The sequence below is a fragment of the Mustela lutreola genome, chromosome 18 (assembly GCF_030435805.1).
Source record: "Mustela lutreola isolate mMusLut2 chromosome 18, mMusLut2.pri, whole genome shotgun sequence".
NCBI lineage: Eukaryota > Metazoa > Chordata > Mammalia > Carnivora > Mustelidae > Mustela > Mustela lutreola.
In genome coordinates this window covers 33,872,613-33,891,929 of record NC_081307.1, presented here as the reverse complement: position 1 = coordinate 33,891,929, position 19,317 = coordinate 33,872,613, and the positions used below count along the sequence as shown (strand labels likewise).

Here is a 19,317-nt window from a genome sequence, read left to right as displayed (position 1 = left end):
GAAATGATAGTCACTTTCCACGAATGTAGAACATAAAATGGAATTTCTGACATACCTAACCCATGAATTTGAACATAGATGGCTTCATAATATTGCCTGAGGTATTGTATCTGATAGTAAATTGGTAGAAGAGAAGATACTGTTAATTTTAACAAAATTAACTTTATGCTTTGTCATTGTTTTATGTATTTTTTAAAAATGTTTGCCCCAGGGTATTTCTGGTTAAAACAAAGGGCCTCATTTGTAGGCAGAAGAGATTGGCCCCTGGCGTCATCTGACGATCCTGTTGGTTGAGTTTATATCGCTCAGTAGTGCTCCTGCAAACCACAGTCAGCTCCCTTGGGCATGTTTTGAATTCCTACTTTTTTCTTTTTAAAGATATGTATGAGCATAAACATGCTGATTATAAAAACACCTCTGAACTCAGTGTTACTGCATATAAATTCTTTTCTTTTTTTTTAAGATTTTATTTATTTATTTGACAGAGAGAGAGAGATCACAAGTAGGCAGAGAGGCAGGCAGAGAGAGAGGAGGAAGCAGGGTCCCCGCTGAGCAGAGAGCCCGATGCAGGGCTGGATCCCAGGACCCTGAGAGCATGACCTGAGCTGAATGCAGACTCTTTTTTTTTTTTTTTTTTTTTTTTTTTAAAAACCCAGTCTTTTTTTTTTTTTTTTTTTTTTTTTAAGATTTTTATTTATTTATTTGACAGAAAGAGATCACAAGCAGGCAGAGAGGCAGGCAGAGAGAGAGGAGGAAGCAGGCTCCCCGCTGAGCAGAGAGCCTGATGCGGGCCTCGATCCCAGGACCCTGAGATCATGACCCGAGCCGAAGGCAGCAGCTTAACCCACTGAGCCACCCAGGCGCCCTGAATGCAGACTCTTAACCCACTGAGCCACTGAAGCACCCCATAAATTATTTTCAAAATAGGTGTCCAAAACATTTATTTGACCAGAAATTGTACTTCCTAGGCCTAAAATCATGTTTGTGCATACAAATTAAAAGTATCCACAAGAAGCAATAGTGAGTGCACTTCTCATTTAACGCCAAGGTCTCTTTTGCTGTGCTCGATTAATTGTCACCGAGTGCAGTTTTATCATAGTTAAAATGAATTCAGGCCTGTTTCCGAGTAGTAATAATTTTGGAGGGTTAGAGAAATTAATATTCCTCAAAAAATAATTAATAATCTCTAAGGAATCATTTGCATAAAGGATGTTAGAGTCTTGCAGCCATTATGGGGTGTATGTAACTAATTAAAAGGTCCATTTTCATTACTGCACATAGCCAGGAGGTGACAGGCGTGACCACTCCAAATGGCCAAGCAAAGGCTGTGATTGAGAAATCATGTGGCATTATTGCATTCAAAGGGTTACACTTTTTTTTTTTAGGAAGGTCTGTTGAAGGAAGGAGAGAAGGAAGGAAGGAAGGAAGGAGTAGGAGAGGAAAGAGAAGGAGAAGAAGCCCGTCAAAATTACGGTGACGGTCTTCGAATTGATGCTTTGTTCTCCCATCAACTGCAGAACTTCCCATGCTCATTCTACTTGAGCCTGGTTCATTTCTGCATTTTACTATTCTATACTGTACTGTGCATCAAGATGAAGTGTTGATTTCACCATAAACCTGCATGGAAACAGGTTCATTATACAACACATATTTTTATATTAGCAGAAATAACTTTCCAACTTTTCATTTGTTTTGATATCAATTTATTACAAGAAACTATTGCCTGGAAATTGAGCTATTGTGCTGCTCTGCTAAAAATTCCTGTGCATAACAGCCTTAATATGTTAAATCTGTGTGACTTATTGGTAGAGCCCACCAAACAAGAGCCTTACAGGAGAGCATAATTCTTAGCAGACAGAAGATCCATTCATTATTTCTATTATAATTACAGTGAAGAAATTATTGATAAATCAAACCAAAATAATTATTCATTGAAAAGGAAAGGATATTTAGCTTTCTGATGTCTTGGAAGATGCTGTGTGTAAAATCTGTTCGCGCACTCATGCTCACGTTCACTGGAACAGCCCAGAAATATCAAAGGCCTTTCCACATCATTTCCTCCACCAAACTTCATTTCCACCATCAACAGTGGTGAAATTACAGGCCTTCAGACAGAACATATGGAACAAAAATCATTTTATCTGAACGAGGATGTAACATCAACCCCCCACCCCAACCTCAGCGTAAGAGAACAAAATAAGGAGTTTTTATAGCTTTGAAGACTGTCCACGGGAAGTAGATTTTCCCTGATAGTGACACCCCACTGAAAAGAGAGTGCTTAGAAAGCATTTCAATTACTAGTGAGCTGAGCATGATTCACAATTCTCAAATAAACTTTCCCCCCCAGTTCTCTGAATATGTAGAAAATTACTTGAAGAAATAATGATGGAAAATAAGAATGCCTCAGTCCTCAGTTGAAAATGGAGAAGGTAATGTTGAATAGCTTGGTCAAATGACTGAAATTTGTGGAAAACACACTCATTCATGATACCTGGGGGCTCCATATTGGAAGACAGGCTGAGGGCTGATGTCATTGTTACCTGCGGGCAGAAAGGTAACTGAAAGGACCCATATGGAATCGGGAGCCTTTTCACTGCATATCAGAAGAATCTTTTGGCTTTGGGGAATGGTTGTTTTTGGCTCTCCTCTTGCCTTAAAATACCCAAGGCTTTTGCTAAATGTGAATGACCTCATTTCTGATCGCTGTGAGCCCAGTCGGTCTGTCTACTGTTGCTCTTTCCCCCAAGCCGGCAGGCAGTTCCTCCACATTGTTTCAGATTGTGTTTCTGTATTCTAAGAGCTTTTCTTCAGACCGCTGTGCTTGTAGCCACGGTAGGGCATTCTAGGAGCAAAGCTCTTTCCCGATCTTACAAAATATAATAGGAAAAATACAAAAATGACTTCATTTGCTACACCACACAAAATGGGAACATTCGCTTAAAAATGTCCCTAAAGAATGTTGCTGAGCATTTGCATCAAGAAAAATCTCTTTAATTACAAAATAGCAAAACAATGATTCCGACATTAAAATAAAACCCTAGGTTAGCAGTGCTCTGAATAACCCCCCAAAGAGACCTAACGGTTCTTACTGAAGTAGACAAAAACCTTGCCCTGTCTATGTTGTAAAAGAGAACAGAGACAACCCCTAGTTGGCAGGCTTAGATTCTGGGATTTATATATAAACCAATTTAGAAGAAGCAGCAGAATGTGCAGTTTAAGCTGAAGAGTTATAGAGGATTGAGTTGAAATGCCATGGGTTAACAGATTTCTTCATAAAAATAAGCTGCATTTCATATATGTAGAGGTCCTTCTGAAGCCATCAGAAATCATGTGGGTTCTCACTCTTAAAAAGATTTTACATGGCATAATTTATTTTGAAGATATTTTATGAGGTTGCATTACCATGACTTCAAAGTTCTTTGAGAGATAAGCAGAACATTAATAAATGTGTGCAAATAGCATAGTATTTTGAGTACATTAAGTATATGCACAGCTTGATGCTTTTTACTTTGATAAGTGTTTTTAAAGTATCGTGTACGCAGCGTCTTTAAGACGGGAGTTCGCAGGTGGTAGTAGAATTCACATACAGTGTCTTAAGTAACCACAGTATGAAATTCAGATTAGGCTGCTTCCCACTCACCCCCACTCAGGTGCTGAAAGCACTTCAAAATATATGTTTGATTTTTAGACTTTTGTGTGCCTTGGAGGCAGAGGGCATATTATACTGATCAAAGGTCATCTTTTGTGGAATGAGTTGGAATGATGTTAGTCTAGAAGGCTCATAGAACACTATGGTGCCAGAAGTAGAATCAGGAAGTTCTGACGTTCCATTTTAGTAACAAGGACATTTCGTGATAGGGAATCTGTTACAGGTTAGGTATATTGTGCTCAATATAGGACTTTTGTAACAGAAAAATACTATATTGTACATATATTTTGTAAGTTGGGAGGGTCCCATACTTACTCTCTCTGCATTACATGGGACTTGGACATGAGGAAAGTGCAGCGAGTGACTTATGATACCTGTTGTTATTTTTCCACTGGCCTTCCAATTGCCTGAATTTCATGACATTATTTTATAAGACTTAGAGGTAAATGATTCAAAGTTATAAAAATAAAGTGCATAAAATAAATAACATAATAAAATAATTAAGTTATTTACTTATTATTATTCATGCAGGTAAAGTATTAGGAATTAAATATGATAATGGTATTGCTCATTGTGAGCCTCTGCTTGTTTATTAGGTTATATGTGCTAATTAGCTATGTTAAATGCTTCCTCAGTAAAAATATCAGGGGATCTTCACTGTAATACGAGGCAGATTCCCTTTGGGAAGGGCACATCATATCCGACCTTTGATTTGTCTGCATTGAGCTGCGATATGTGTTTATCAAGGAGTTAAGAAATAGAGGAAGAAGAAGAAGAAAAAAAGAAATAGAGAAAGAAGTGGCATGTCAAGCTTTGGGTGGAAAATCAGATTTGTCTCCCAGAGGTACAGATTTGTATTTGTGGTAACGGGACCACGGAGGGCCTGGAATGATCCACGCTTCTGAGCCAGTAAGCGGGGATGCCAGTCTGAGAACAGTGAACCCACACGCCGTGGGAAGCCTTGCAGTTCCAGCAGAGGACAAGACTGAGCTGTGGGGTGAGCAGAGAGGAAGAGGGAAATTGAGAAGAGCGAGGAATCCTGAAAACATAGCAAAAGGACTGAGAACGACAGGCATCAGCGGCGAGCTATTGGCAGGAAATCCAATGAATCAGATGATGTACTTTACAACAGAGGCAGAGATAAAAGATAAAATAATGATAGGAAAGATAAGTAGAAATATTTTCTGTAAGCTTGTAAGAGAATCAAGTTCCGAATCAGAAACCAAAACGGATGGAACAGAGACAATTAAAAAACAAAACAAATGTAACACGAGTGAAGGAGAAATAAAATCTCAAGCCTCAGAGAGATTGCTGTTCTCTAGGCACAACTGAGGAAAAGACCCTCACCTCGCGGAATATTCACGGCATCTTCAATCTCAAACGGGTAAAATCTGACCGCTTTCCAGCAGAACAGTGTCTGAGCAGAACCATGGCAATCAAAAACTTGGTAACTCAACAACAACAAAACCAAAAAATCTTAACAGCCACAGTTCTCCACAATATGAAATGTCAGAAGACAGAACAATAACCAACCATAAAATTTTGAGGGAAAACAGTTTTGAAACAAAATGTCAACGCCCAGGCAAGTTGTTGTTTCCATGTAAATGCATCGGAAAAGACTTTCTCAGAGACGTAATGGTTTTTCGGATGCTGATGTAGAGGCGATAGAGTGAACAACTGAACAACGGACATAGAGATGAATACAAACGAAGAACTTAAAAATGTGTAGCTCATGATGTTTAATTACTATGACTCAGGATGACTGACATATGAACATGAAATGACACATCTACATCACTTCCTGCTGGAAAGGCTAACGGAGGGGGAATGCTTACGTGAAAAATAAAATAATGATTATTTGGATTGATAGCGCAAGACTGAATGAAGCAAATAGAAATGGGTGAGAGATAGGACGGTCAAAGATACTTTCTCTTCCAGTAGGAGGGAAAAGGAACAGCAAAATACCTATTACAAAAGCCATCAAAAATCCAAGGTAAATTGAAAACCTTACAATTACTGGAAGAGTCATTAAGAAACCACGCTCTTTAAACTTTTATCAAATACATAAAATATAAGGAGGACATTGAGGGTTTGAGCAATATAATTAATACAACTATACTCTATGCTAAATAGAGTATATATTTTAAATAAATATATGAAGGAGTAAATGTATGTGTTGCCCGTGGCGTGGTATTCATTGAGGTAAGAAATTGGAGGTTATGATCAGTTTCTGAAATCTGGTTTGACACATTTGATATTGACAGTCTGCTGGCAGGACAATGACAGGCTCATCTTTTAGTTGAAAAAAGTGAAGTCATCTAAATAATTCAACACGGAGTAACTGAACTCAGGGAATTGCGACTCCAGGGTATCTGGAGAGAGAACTGTATGGGAACAGCACCACTCCACCTTCAAGTTATGCTAATGGGACACAGGAGAAATATGACCGAAGACACACATCACCGCGGGGAGTTGGTTAGGGAGTGATTCGCACAGGCCGGATGCACATTTCTAGAGGTGGTTGTGACAGCACAAAAATTCCCTTCCTATTTTCGATGATCTTCGTCTTGTTTTTATTTCCTTCTGCCTCCTTTCTGATTGCTTTGCAGCAAATGAGAGCTGTCCTTGCTTTTCTTTGTGAAACACCCCGATTTAGTTGTTCTACCGTTTCTCTGGTAATTTACCCTTAACCTCACTATTTTCTCCTCTTCTCCCGTGTCCTAAACCTTGATGCTTCTTGGGAATGAATCATTAACTATTATTCTTTATTCTGTCTGTTTCTTCCCCACCCCCAACTCCACAGACTCAGAAATACTCTTCAGTAAACTAGGTTTTCACAGGTAACACTGAAAGCAAATCAGTGGTAGAAATAAGGGGAAATGGGAAAAAAGAACATGTTTGATAGGAATTGCATTGATTCTAAAGATCAGTTTTGAGATAATGGGCGTCTTAATAATTTTTAATGTTTGATCCTTGAACATGGTATACTTCTTCATGATTTAAAGATTCTTTAATTTCTTTCAGCAATATTTTTAGTTGACAATGTACATGTCTACCCAAATTTTATTTTATTATATTTATATTTTATTATTATTAAATTTATTTTATAATAAATTTATCTTATTTTACATAAATTTAAATTACAAAATTTAAATTTTGTAATTTAAATTTATTTTATTATAAATAAGTATTTATTAAATTTATTTTAAATATATTGGTTTTGGATGGTATTGTAAGATGAATTATTTTCACATTTAATTTTCCAGTTTCATTTCCCTGCTTTTATATAAAAATATAATTGCTGTTTTTTTTCTGTATAGTCTGCATCTTGCTAAATTCACTTATTAAAACTGGCAACTTTTTTGCATATTCCTTCAGATTTTCTCTATACAGAATCATGAAATCATTTCTACTCTGTTTGAATGTTATTTTTTTTTTCCCTTCTTGCATTGTAACAACATTGAGTAGCAGAGATGAGAATGGATATTTTGTTTTATTTCTGATCTTAATGGGAAAATATTGTCTTTCCCCTTTTAGTGTGATGTGGACTTTAAGGGTTTTGTAGATGCTCTTTTTCAAGCTAAGAAAGTACCCCTCTGTCCCTAATATGTTGGGAGTTGGAATCATGATTGGTTATTGGATGTTTTTCTTTAATTTTTTTCTCCCAGTGAAGTCATATAGACCTAGAGCGTTTAAGTTTTACTTTATTTTCTCATGAGAAGGTTTTTTTTTTTAATTGTCAAGTTTCTTTAATACATAAAAGGATCTTCATATTTCTGAATTCGCTTGAGTCATTTTTTGTGGGTGTTTTAACAATCTAACTCAACTAACCTGTCAAATTTGCTGGCTTATAATGACTCATATTCCTTTATTAATCTAGTACCTGCAGTGACGTTACCTAGTTCATTTGCGACATTGATAATTTGCATCCTCTCTTTTTTTCCCCCTCGATCAGTCTTGTTAGTGTTTTATCAATTTTATTGATTTTTTTTCCAGAAAATTTATGTTTGGTATTTATCTTCATTGTTAGCTTTTCATTGTCTATTTTATTGATCTTTGCTCTTTGATGGAAGTTTATTTCTATTTGGAGTTTCTGAGAGTTTTAACAGTATAAATCAGCAGGACTTCTTTGTTAAGTGGATGGTGCCATCTGCACCCAAAGGGAGGACACTATACAAAGACCATCTGACATAGGACAGGCGTCTTGGAGAGCATCTTAGAACTGTCTGCCACAGGTGGGTATAGAGCACCTTCATGTAGGGCTTGTTAAACGCTATGACTAAAGTGTTAGTCTCCTGTAGTTTTTACTGAATACCTCGTGTGTTCAGTGAGGACTTTCTAGTCCAGATGGTTAGAACTGAAATGCCCCCTTTTCCTGGGGGAGCTCTGAGACCTGTTCAGTTCACAGCTTTCTGAGATCCTTCCTTTCACTCTTTGCCTGTGCCTCCTCGTTTCCAGCAAACAACTTACAGGGATCATGAAGGAGATTTTGGAGCTCCTTCTCTGTACGGTGTTCTCTTCTTCCGTGTGCTGGTCTGGCTGCCTTAGTCTCCTTAAACTCTGATCTCTTTCTTTTTAACTAGGAGAGACTGATTCGCCTCTAGGCAGAAAGCTGGGGTTTAGTAGAAGTCATCATGTTTGTTTTCTTTCCCTTAGAGATGATGGTCTTGTTGCTGATGATTCAGTATCTGAAAACAATTTCCTTTCGTATTTTGCCAAATTTTCTATTTATTAATGCCAGGAAGGCAATTTGAGTGTTAGGAACTCTAAGATAGCCTGATGTGGAAGTCTCCATGTTGGTTATTGAATGAAGGTATCTGTGCCAAAATAATGGAGGATGCGAGATAGAAATAATCAGTTTTTCTCCAGCCTTGATATGGGTTTGCTTCTGTCCACCTAATATTAGTCTATTTCCAAGTCTTGAATGTTGATCAGAACCAGAATTCAAGGGGGTGCTGGGAGGCTCCATTGGTTAAGCGTCTGCCTCAGCTCAGGTCATGATCTCAGGGTCCTGGGATTGAGCCCCATGTCAGGCTCCCTGCTCAGCTCCTTTCCTCTCCCTCTCCCCCTCCCTCACTCGTTGTGGCTCTGTCCCTCTCTCTCAAATAAATAAACAAAACCTTTTAAAATAAAGAGTTAGACTCTGAATAGGGGGCATACAATTTTAGGGTTAGTCTAGATGAATATTACCTTATACTGCTAGTAATTCTAACACAATTACTAACTAATTAGTTATTACTAATTACTCTCTAATTAGGTTATCTAAAAGATGATCTTTTTTCTCTTCACCTCAGTAGTTAAGTACATTCATTCTTGTATCTATTTCTAAATGTCCATCTCAAATTAGGAAAACTTCGAGGAGATCATCAAGAGGATGTGACTGTTGGTTGACCTGCAGGCTGGACCTGGGCTGTTGGGGGTGCCTGACTGCTCCCCTTTCATTCCAAAGTGCGTCCCACCCACTGTGCCCACCCTAAGACCCACTTCAAGGACGCAGCCTGAGAAAGCAATGTATTGTGGACTCCATCTGGGCGGTAGCCATGGTAGAGCCCCATTAGAGCCTCTAGTTAAACTTCTAAGCATTTGGTGGGTAGGTACAAAGATCTACTCATCTTTTGGGCTGAGACAAACCTCACAAGTCAGTCCTCTTGCTTATCAATCTTGTTACCACCCAAGGAGGAGTAGGAGTAGGAGTAGGCCACCTCTGCCTTCCATCTCTCCCTGGCTTCCGGGAATAGGTGTCAGTTTGTCAACCAACAAAGCTAGACTTAGAGTTTGTGTCATTCAGCTACAGAGACAAAACAGCTTGGAGAGAGGCGAAGGGCTTATCTCCCAAACCAAGAAGTCCCTGTTATTGGAATTTTCAGAGATTCTCATCATAGCTGAGATGGTCTGGAGGGGCTCACCCATGGGAGAATGCCCCCAAGGTGAGGCCAACACAGCTGGACATGAACTTTCTGGAGTATGCTGTCCCAGGTCTGTCCTTTCTCTGTTCGGTCCCCCTCAGAGCATTAACTTGGCATTAAGTTCCAAATGCTAGTTCTAAACAGAAGCTCTAATGGCTTTGGTTGAAAGTATTTTCATCAGATATTGGAAAAAAGCTGATTTCCTTATTTACTCTGTCCTTAGTGTATTTTGTGTCTGGGGATGTGGGAAATATCTATCTATCTATCTATCTATCTATATAATGCCAAGGTCTGAATGTTGAAGGCTTACATGCCAAGCATAATCCAGCTATTCTCCAGACTAGGGACTTATCTCAGAATAATTAAATAAGAATTTCTGGGAGTCAGTCACAGCCATCACTGGTTTCTGGAGATTCCCTCCATGATTTTATATGCAGTTGGTTTTGAGAACCACCCTTTGGATTGCAGCCTTTAGAAATCCCTTGCTCTTTGCATGTCCGCTGTAATTGGAGAGGAGCTTGGTGAGCACTTCTACAGATGCCTGTAGCTTGAAAATAGGTCTATAAATTATGCTAATGCTTAGTTTTTTCTAAAAAGAAACGTTTGCATATCACTTATGATCTACTGTGGTAATCCAAACCTGTTTAGAGTTTGGCATTAATTTCTAATGGTTCTCTTTTATATAATTTAAAATGTGAATTTATTAAAATATCCTAAACTTGCTCACCCTGAGGGTATGTGAGAAAGAGCCTCTGCATTCCTGGGAGCAAATTGCAGATCAGCATTTTTAATGCTGCCTAAGATCCTTTGTGTGTGTTTTTTAAAATTACCAACATAGATCAAGTTTATGTTAATTGTATGAAAAAGCAACAGAAATAATCAGTAACATTTACACAACTTAAGTAGTTAACCTAGTTCTGAGGCGGCAGAATTATTCAATAGTCAGCACCTTAAAGTAGGTAAAACATGTAATAAAGCATTTTCCTGAACTACTTTTTTTTTCTTCTTTCTCCATATTTGCAAGCATGGTTGGGTAATATGTATGTTGATGTTGTGGTTGTAGTGATGTGGTTTGAATCAGATTTATCTCCATCTAAATTCGACGTGTTTCCTTCTGTACATTAAGCGATGTAGGGTGAATGCGCTCTCTTTTCTTCTAGGGTTCTGTGTGCTTCCTAACACTAAAGTGGCCATACAGAACAGGCCTGAGAATTCCCTTGTGCAAAATTACACATAAAAAACATAGGAAAAAAACCACTGTACTTCGAAAACTTTATAAGAAATCAACATTTATTGAGTGCATAGTCCTGTACTTTATTGACTGAACAATAAGCCTTTCTTTTTCTTTGAAAAGAAGGCCCCAGAGTATTGCAAACGAGGTAAGGAATCCTAGAAAGGAGGGGCTGTATACTTCGGAGCTGTGAGGCATTTTCTATCTAAATCAGACACTAATTCTCTACAGTATCATATTGTCCTTCTGCATAAATGCACTGTTTCAGGGGCGCCTGGGCGGCTCAGTGGGTTAAAGCTTCTGCCTTTGGCTCAGGTCATGATCTCAGGGTCCTGGGATCAAGCCCCACATCGGGCTCTCTGCTAAGCAGGGAGCCTGCTTCCTTCTCTCTCTCTCTGCCTGCCTCTCTGCCTATTTGTGATCTCTGTTAAATAAATTAATTTAAAAAAATACACTTTCATCCATGATAAGTGAGTAACACATTAAGGTTTTTTTCTTCATCGAATCTATAATTTTAGAAGGAACACAGATGTAACTGAAGATAGGTCAGTACCCCCAGCAGCATCAGTGATAGTCTGTGATTAATTTAAAGCCCCAAGACTCTTAAAATTATCACTGAGCTTTCAAGGATTAGCGTGACTCCCTTATACTTCCTCCCGTTCACTTACTTCCTGCTTGTGTTGTCACCACACTGGACCTTTTGTGATATCCCTGACAGACTCTTCCTGGTGCGTTTGTGTATTTTTAATCCATCACTGTTCCACAAATTTCTTTCTTAGACACATTCGTATATTTTTTAGGACATTATAGACCATGGCAAAACACTTTTGTTGTTGTTGTTGTTGTGCTATGTGATGATTAATTTTATGTGTCATCTTGACTGGGCTAAGGAATATCTGGTAAAATATGATATCCAGGTGTGTCTGTGAGGGTACTTCTGAAAGAGAGTACCATCTGATAAGTAGGCTGAGTAGAGAAGATCTCCCTCCCCCATGGCATCCAGTCCATTGAGGGCCTGACTAGAACAAAACGGCACAGGACGGGTGCATTCACTCTCCTGACTAAATTTGGACATCCATCTTCTTCGGCTCGTGGGTATCAGTGCTCCTGGTTCTTGGGCCTTTGGACTTGGCCTGAGTTAAATCACTGGCTTGCTTGGTGGTCCAGCTCATAGATGGTGGATCATGGGATTTTCTGACCTCCATGAACATGGCAGCCATTTCCTGTAATAAGTCTCCTTCTCTGTGTATATCCAGGTGTTCCTGCTTTTGAAAGTTTACTGCTATGCCACTTCGCTTTTATGAGGGAACTACATTGTTACCTGCTTTTGCCTACCAAAAGAAATCAAAGGGAATTTTTGCTTTTATGAAAAATGACAAAATGCAGAAGTGGTGTTCAGCATTGGTTTGAGAGTGAACCGTTACGGAAGCGGTGCACACGCAGGGCACTGGGAGTGGGATCACCAAGCACTGTCCCTCGGAACATACACTCAGCACATGGGCATCAGGCCACCAGAACTTTGAACCATGTCTGTGAGCCTCTGTGCTCAGCTCAGTTTGTTTTGTGCCTCCATTAATAAGTTGTGTCCTGAGGTATCAAGAAAGCCTAAAAGGGGTGATTTTTGGGGGTCTGGGAATACTCAGAAGTTTTCCCATATAAATTAATGGTAATTGCTTCTTTGCTTTGTGCTGCTTTGGCTTATGAACATTTTCATAGGATCATTTTCTTTCAGATAGTGGGGAAAAATATATATATGTATATATACATATATATGTATATGTTTCTGTTATATGGTTTATTTGTGGGTTGAGAGAAGATGCATCTCATTACATTTCCCCAACAATAATTGAATAGAATTTTTGAAATTGTCATCAAATACTGTTTTTACATACGCATCTGAGATCCAGGAAGGATCTCAAAACCCGCCTGTCAAGGCTCACCAAAGCTGGTCAGGGACAGAGCCATGAAGAGAAGCCACAGCCTCTACTTTGAACACAGTTTACTTTCCACACTCCTCATGCTTCTTGTCCATATTCAAAAGCTTAATTGTTTTTGAATGTTCTCGATATGACTAAGCTAATGCATCCAGAGGAATAGTTTTTCCCATGCTTCAGTGGAAACGAATCAGCATGGTTTCACTTCTAAGGTTATTGACATTTCCTAAGTGATAGCTGCTCATTGTAACGTGTAAAGACTTCGTTAGCAGACTTAATGAAAATCCAATCATTTCTACACTTGAAGGTTGCTGAGTGAAGTAAGAGGAAGAGAGAAAGGAGAGGAGGCGGGAGCCCTCCAAACATGAATCAATTTCCTAATACCATTTTTGCTAGTCCAATAGGATATGACATGAAACACATTTATAGGATTAAAACATATACATGTATTAATTTTAATGAGAAAAAACTCAAAGAAGTGATGCATAGTTACAGGATTGAGGAGTAATAAAAAATAGATAGTAATAAATGTTACACTACAGTAGTTTTGACTGCTCAGGGGAAATAGATTTGGAATAAAAACGAGATGGGCAAAACAATCTAACTTGTAACAATATGTGGTGTAAATTACTGAAATAAGAGGGAGTTTGTGGGGGGGAGTAGCCAATTTTTAAAATAGCTTAGATGAGAATGACTGTGAAGGTCTGCTGAATCAATCTTTCACAAGATTTCATGGTGATGTATAAATGTCTTTTTAAAAATCACGCTTAGACATTTATTCTCATAGACGTTCTGGCAAAACATCTAAGGAATGAGGGCTGCTAACCAACAGGGGATTTAAACATAGATGAGAATAAGCTGTTGATACTCTTTCAATCTCTTTTGCTATTATTCTGAATTAAAAAAAAAAAAGAGTTAAGGGTTGAGGAGCAGGAAGGGATTCAAATGAACCATTACCCTCATTTTAGTGTATAAACTTGTCTGAAGATTCAAATATTTGGATTTTGGGGGGATGTGACTGAGGGGGCATAAACAAAGAGGAAAGATAATAACCTCCCTTAAATGATTTAACCAAAATACTGTTCTGTATAATTTACTCTTGCAATATTTGTGTTTTTCTTAATATTTTTATTTATTTTATTTATTTGACAGAGAGAGATCACAAGCAGACAGAGACAGAGTGAGAGAGAGAGAGAGAGGGAGAGAAGCAGGCTCCCCGCTGAGCAGAGAGCCCGATGCAGGACTCGATCCCAGGACCCTGAGATCATGACCTGAGCTGAAGGTAGCGGCTTAACCCACTGAGCCACCCAGGTGCCCTTTTTTTTAAAGTAATATCACATATCAGGAGAAAGCCTGTTTCAGATCAGTGTGATCATTGTTAGATAAAGTGGAAACAGTGATCTGGTGAAATCCTCTGTCCTTAATTTGCATTTGAATTTAAGCAACTGCAGATTAATTAGTATTATGTTCTATCTCATTGCTGTTTACAAAGTGGTTTTGTCCTGGATCAGTTTCCAGGCATACCTCAAAGAGATTGTGGGTTTCATTCCAGATCACCACAATAAAGTGAGTATCACAATAAAGTCAGTCAAATGAGTTTCTTGATTTCCCAGTGCATATAAAAGATATATTTACAATCTACTGTAGTCTATTAAGGGTGTAATAGCAATATGTCTAAAAGAAAAAAAGTACGTGCCTTAATTAAAAAATACTTTATTGCTAAAAACTGTTAACCATTATCTGAGCTTTCAGTGAGTCATAAACACTGATCACAGATCACACTAACAAATGTAATAACAATTAAAAAAGTTTGAAGTATTGTTTGAATTACCAAAATGTGACCAATACAGGAAATGAGCAAATGTTATTGGAAAAATGGCGCTGATAGACTGGTTCAAACCAGGGTTGCCATGAGCCATTGATATGTATAAAATCCAGTATCTGGGAAGTACAATAAAGTAAAGCAACAATAAAACGGGGGGGGGGGTGCCTGTAAGAGTCGGTCATTTAAGTACGTGTACTTTAAGCTCATAAATTTCACTTATAATTCAAGTTTCTTCATAAGCCTATTGAAGATATCCCCCCAAATCAGTACCATATAAAGATACGAAGTTTAAAATATAAATCTCAGTTTTTAAGCTTCTTTGAACATTTATTATTCAACAGAGTTGGGGGGAATACCAACTGTGAACATATTTCAAAGATATGAATATACTAATAACCTTTAAAATTACTATTTATGAATCACAAACTCATCCATGTTGATAATAGATTCTACAACATAAGATATCAATTTTTTTTGTGAATTTGGTAGTGCCAAAAGTAATTGCTTTGTCATTTAAATGAAATTCGCAGTAATTCCATATCTCACAGTCACATTTTAATAATTGCAAACTAGCAGAAAATGAGAAGAGAATGATGGAAGCAAGAGCTCGATAGATATTCAGATAAGCTGCTTTCCACTGTGGTGTACATGATGACTGCAGGAATAGATGCAGATTTTAGGAATTAGAGAGCAAATTAAGAAAAAATAAAAATCACTTAGGCTCATCAATCAAAGAGAGCCATCACTGGCTCACTGGCATATTTGCATTTTGTATATTTCTGTTCACTATTTTTTCTACATCCAAATTGTGATCAAGCTCCAAGTATAATTTACATAGGGCTTTTCTCACAAGTTATATTGTGAAAATTTTCTCATGTTATGAAAATTCTCCAGAAACTTACTTTCGGGGGCATTTGGGTGGCTCAGTAGGTTGAGGCCTCTGCCTTCAGCTCAGGTCAGGATTTGAGGGTCCTGGGATCGAGTCCCGCATCGGGCTCTCTGCTTAGCGGGGAGCCTGCTTCCTCCTCTCTCTCTCTGCCTGCCTCTCTGCCTACTTGTGATCTGTCTGTCAAATAAATAAATAAAATCTGAAATAAACACTTATTTTTGTTACATAATGTAGTCTTTTATATAGATTTACCCTAATTAAATGAACTATTTTCTAATTATTGAAAATTTGACTTGTGTATATATATATATATACATACATGTATACATATATATATATATAAACAAGATTCTTATTACAGCAACAAAATTGTAATGGGGATATTTTAACATATTTTGGTGTTCAGATATGTGATGATGTACTTAGAAAAGATATCAGAATTAGAATAATTAAGTCAAATGTTATACACATTTCAAAGCCTCTTGATACAAACTGTTGAATGCTTTCCAGATGTTCAAACTAATTTGTATTCCCTGTACCTACTCCCGAGTACTGGATAATATTTTAAAAAATGTGTTCTGTATGTTCAAGTATGTTTTTCTTCAGTCACTATAGTAACTGCAGAAACTGAATATTTTTATTCATTAGATGACTATATTTTCTTGTTTGCTTTTCTGTCTAGTCACCTATTTATTATTAGTTTCCTATTTTTCACATATTTTTAGTGTGTGTGTGTGTGTGTGCACGTGTGTGTGTGCATGCATGCGCATGTGTAAACAACCTTAACCTTGGCATACCTTCCCTTTTTAAATCAAGTTGAAATTTTTTTAATGTTCTTTTTTGGCATTAAGAAGCTTCAGTTACTGTGCATTCACCTTTTGTAATTGCTTTCATTGTCCTAGTAATTAACAAATTGCTTCCAATTCAGTAATGAGCTAAATATTTATTTAATTTTTTAAAAATTTCTTTTCAGTGTTCCAGAATTCATTGTTTATGCACCACACCCAGTGCTCCATGCAATACGTGCCCTCCATCATAATCACTATTTTGTCAATTTGAAACTGATTTTGGTTTAAGGTGTTAACAGTATTTACTGGATAGTACATCCCTTTTTCATTGATTTGTGATAGTTTCTTCAGCATGAAATCAATGTTTATAAACCGTTAAGGTTTGCTGTAGTCTGTTAATTTGCCTGTTCAGTCTGGTATTACACCAGATTATTATTGTCCTGAATTATTATGCTGGGCTGTTTTGTACAGCTGTGTTGTAACTTACAGTTATTCCATATCCAGAAAGGCATGTCCCTCTTTATTACTTTTCCCAAGTTTTCCTAGCTATTATTGCCTCTTCATTTTTTCCAGGTGAAGTTTATAGCTAAAAAAAGCAAAACAAAACAAAATAAAAACAAAACAGCTATCATCAGGAAATGACCTGTAATGGTATTGAAAACATACACTATTTCATAAAAACCTGACCATATTTGGTCTCCTCATCCAGACATCTGGTAAATCTCCCCATTTAGTGAAGACTTACTCTTTATCTTCCAGTAATGTTTTGGTTTTTTGTCTTAATATATGTTCAAATTCTTGGGCATATGCCTGCTTGTTTTAAGTTTCTCTTATTCTGTGGGCTTTTGTCTAAACCTTGGTGGAGGGTTTATTTATATATTTGCATATAAGAAACAAAATATTGTTTTAAAGTGATTGGTGATATTTTACAAATGGTGTTCTGCATGTTAGTGAGCCCTGGTGGAGCTGGCGCAGTCATGGATTTCTGAGGAGAGTAGGAACTGCTGACATGTGTTAGGGTTTACGCTCCTCTAGACTGGAATCAAGCATTTTAGAAGTACTCTTCCCTCTTGGCCTAACCACAGCACTACCAGGTGGGTATCGCTGTCAGAGTGAGATTAAGTGAATAGCCCATTTGACCAAATGTGCTAGGAGAAGTCAAAACCAAACATTCTGGGGGCACTGGGTGGCTCAGTCGGTTAAGCATCTAAGTTTGGCTCAGGTCGTGATCCTGGGGTCCTGGGGTCAAGCCCTATATGGGGCTCCCTGCTCAGTGGGAGCTTGATTCTCCCTCTCCCTCTGCCTACCACTCTACCTACTTGTGCTATCTCTGTCAGATAAATAAGTAAAGATCTTAAAAAAACCACAAACAAACAAAAAACAACACAAACAATAGTCTGAATCCAGAGCCTGTACCATTAACTGGTGCCTTTTAAAAAATGTAACAGCCTTATGAGATATAGTTCGTATACCATACAGTTCACTCAATTAAAATATAAAACTCAATGTGATTTTAGTATATTCATAGAGATGTACAAGCCATTCATCATTTTTAGGACATTCAGAAGGAGAAGTTCTGGACCCATGAGTCGTTGCTCTGAATTTCCCCCCAGTCACTCCCCACACCTGACAAGCACAAAACTACTTTCTGGCTCTATCAATTTGCCTGTTCTGGATATTTCATGAAAAGGATTATAAAATATGTGACCACTTGTAACTGGCTTCTTTCACTTAGCATGACGCTTTAAAAAAAAAACTCATCCATGAGGAGGACCTGGGTGGCTCAGTCATTCGGACATCTGACTCTTGATTTCAGCTCAGGTCACGATCTCGGGCTCACGAGATCCAGCCGCACGTGGAGCTGTGTGTTCAGTGCAGTCTGCTTGAGAGTCTCTCCCAAGCCTTTGCCCCTCCCCTTGCTCGCTGTGCTCTCTCTCAAATTAAAACAAAGAAAATTCATCCATGATACAGCATGTGCATGTTCCATATTATTTGTGGATAAATAATGCTCCATTGTATGATTATATTACACTTACTTGTCTGTTAATCAGTTGATGGACTTCTTTTCCCATTTCTGACTTATGAATAATATTGCTAAGAACATTTGTGACCGTGTTTTCACGAGGGCGTATGTTTTCAAATCCCTTTGGTGTATGCATTAGAGGGAAATTGCTAGATTGTATGGTAAATGTATGTTTCATTTTATGAAGAACTGCTGAAATGTTTTCCAAAGCACTGCACCATTTTACATTCCCACCAGCAATATGTGAGCGTTCTGATTTCTTCATGTCCTTACCAACAATTGTTATGAGCCTTTTTGATCATAGCTACTCTAGTTAGTTTGAATTGGTATCTCTTTGTGGCTTTGATTTGCATTTCTCTAATGACTAAAGATGTTGAGTATGTTTTTTGCTTCTTAGCCACCTGCGCATCATCTTTGGGATAGTTTCTATTCAAATCATTTGTCAATTTTTAAATCCAGTTGTCTTTTTGTTGAGTTGTAAAATTTTATATATTCTACATATAGATCTTTTATATTTTCTCCCAGTGTGTAGGGTTTTTTTTTTTTTCATGTTTTTGATGATGGTTCTTGAAGCGCAGATGTTTTAAATTTTGATGGATATGTCCAACTTATCAAATTTTCCTTTTGTTACTTGTGCCTTTGATATCATGTTAAAAGAAGCCTTTGCCTAACCCAGAGTCACAAAGTTTTACTTTTATACCATCTTCTAAGAGTTACATTTAAGTCTGTGGTCCATTTTGAATTAATCTTTGAATATGGTGTGAGGAAGGGGTTCAACTTCATTCTTACATGTATCCATTTGTCATAGTACCATCTGCAAAGCAAAATTTGATCTTTTCAACAACTAGCCTCTGTTCCCTCTCATACATACTTAGATACACACAGAGACACTTGTATCCTTTACATGCTTCCCATTTCTCTGAGCCCTAAGGTGAAAATCTTCAACTTGATTTACAAAGTCCATGAACAGACCTATCAAATTATGACTTGGAACTATTTAGCTCTCCACCCTCAGCTTGCCTTTTAAATTCTGGCCACAACTAGCATGGATTCAGTGCCTTGTAAGTGTTGA

General features: G+C 37.7%; 1 long non-coding RNA gene across 3 annotated transcripts in view; it reads left to right on the top strand.

The window, feature by feature from the left end:
• LOC131820508 (uncharacterized) overlaps nucleotides 1-9,779 on the top strand; it is a 163,639-nt gene extending 153,860 nt beyond the window's left edge. For all 3 annotated transcript variants that reach the window (XR_009349668.1, XR_009349666.1, XR_009349667.1), the window contains one exon: nucleotides 8,997-9,779. This is a non-coding gene — a long non-coding RNA (uncharacterized LOC131820508). The remainder of the gene's footprint in view (nucleotides 1-8,996) is intronic.
• Nucleotides 9,780-19,317: the final 9,538 nt, after the last annotated feature.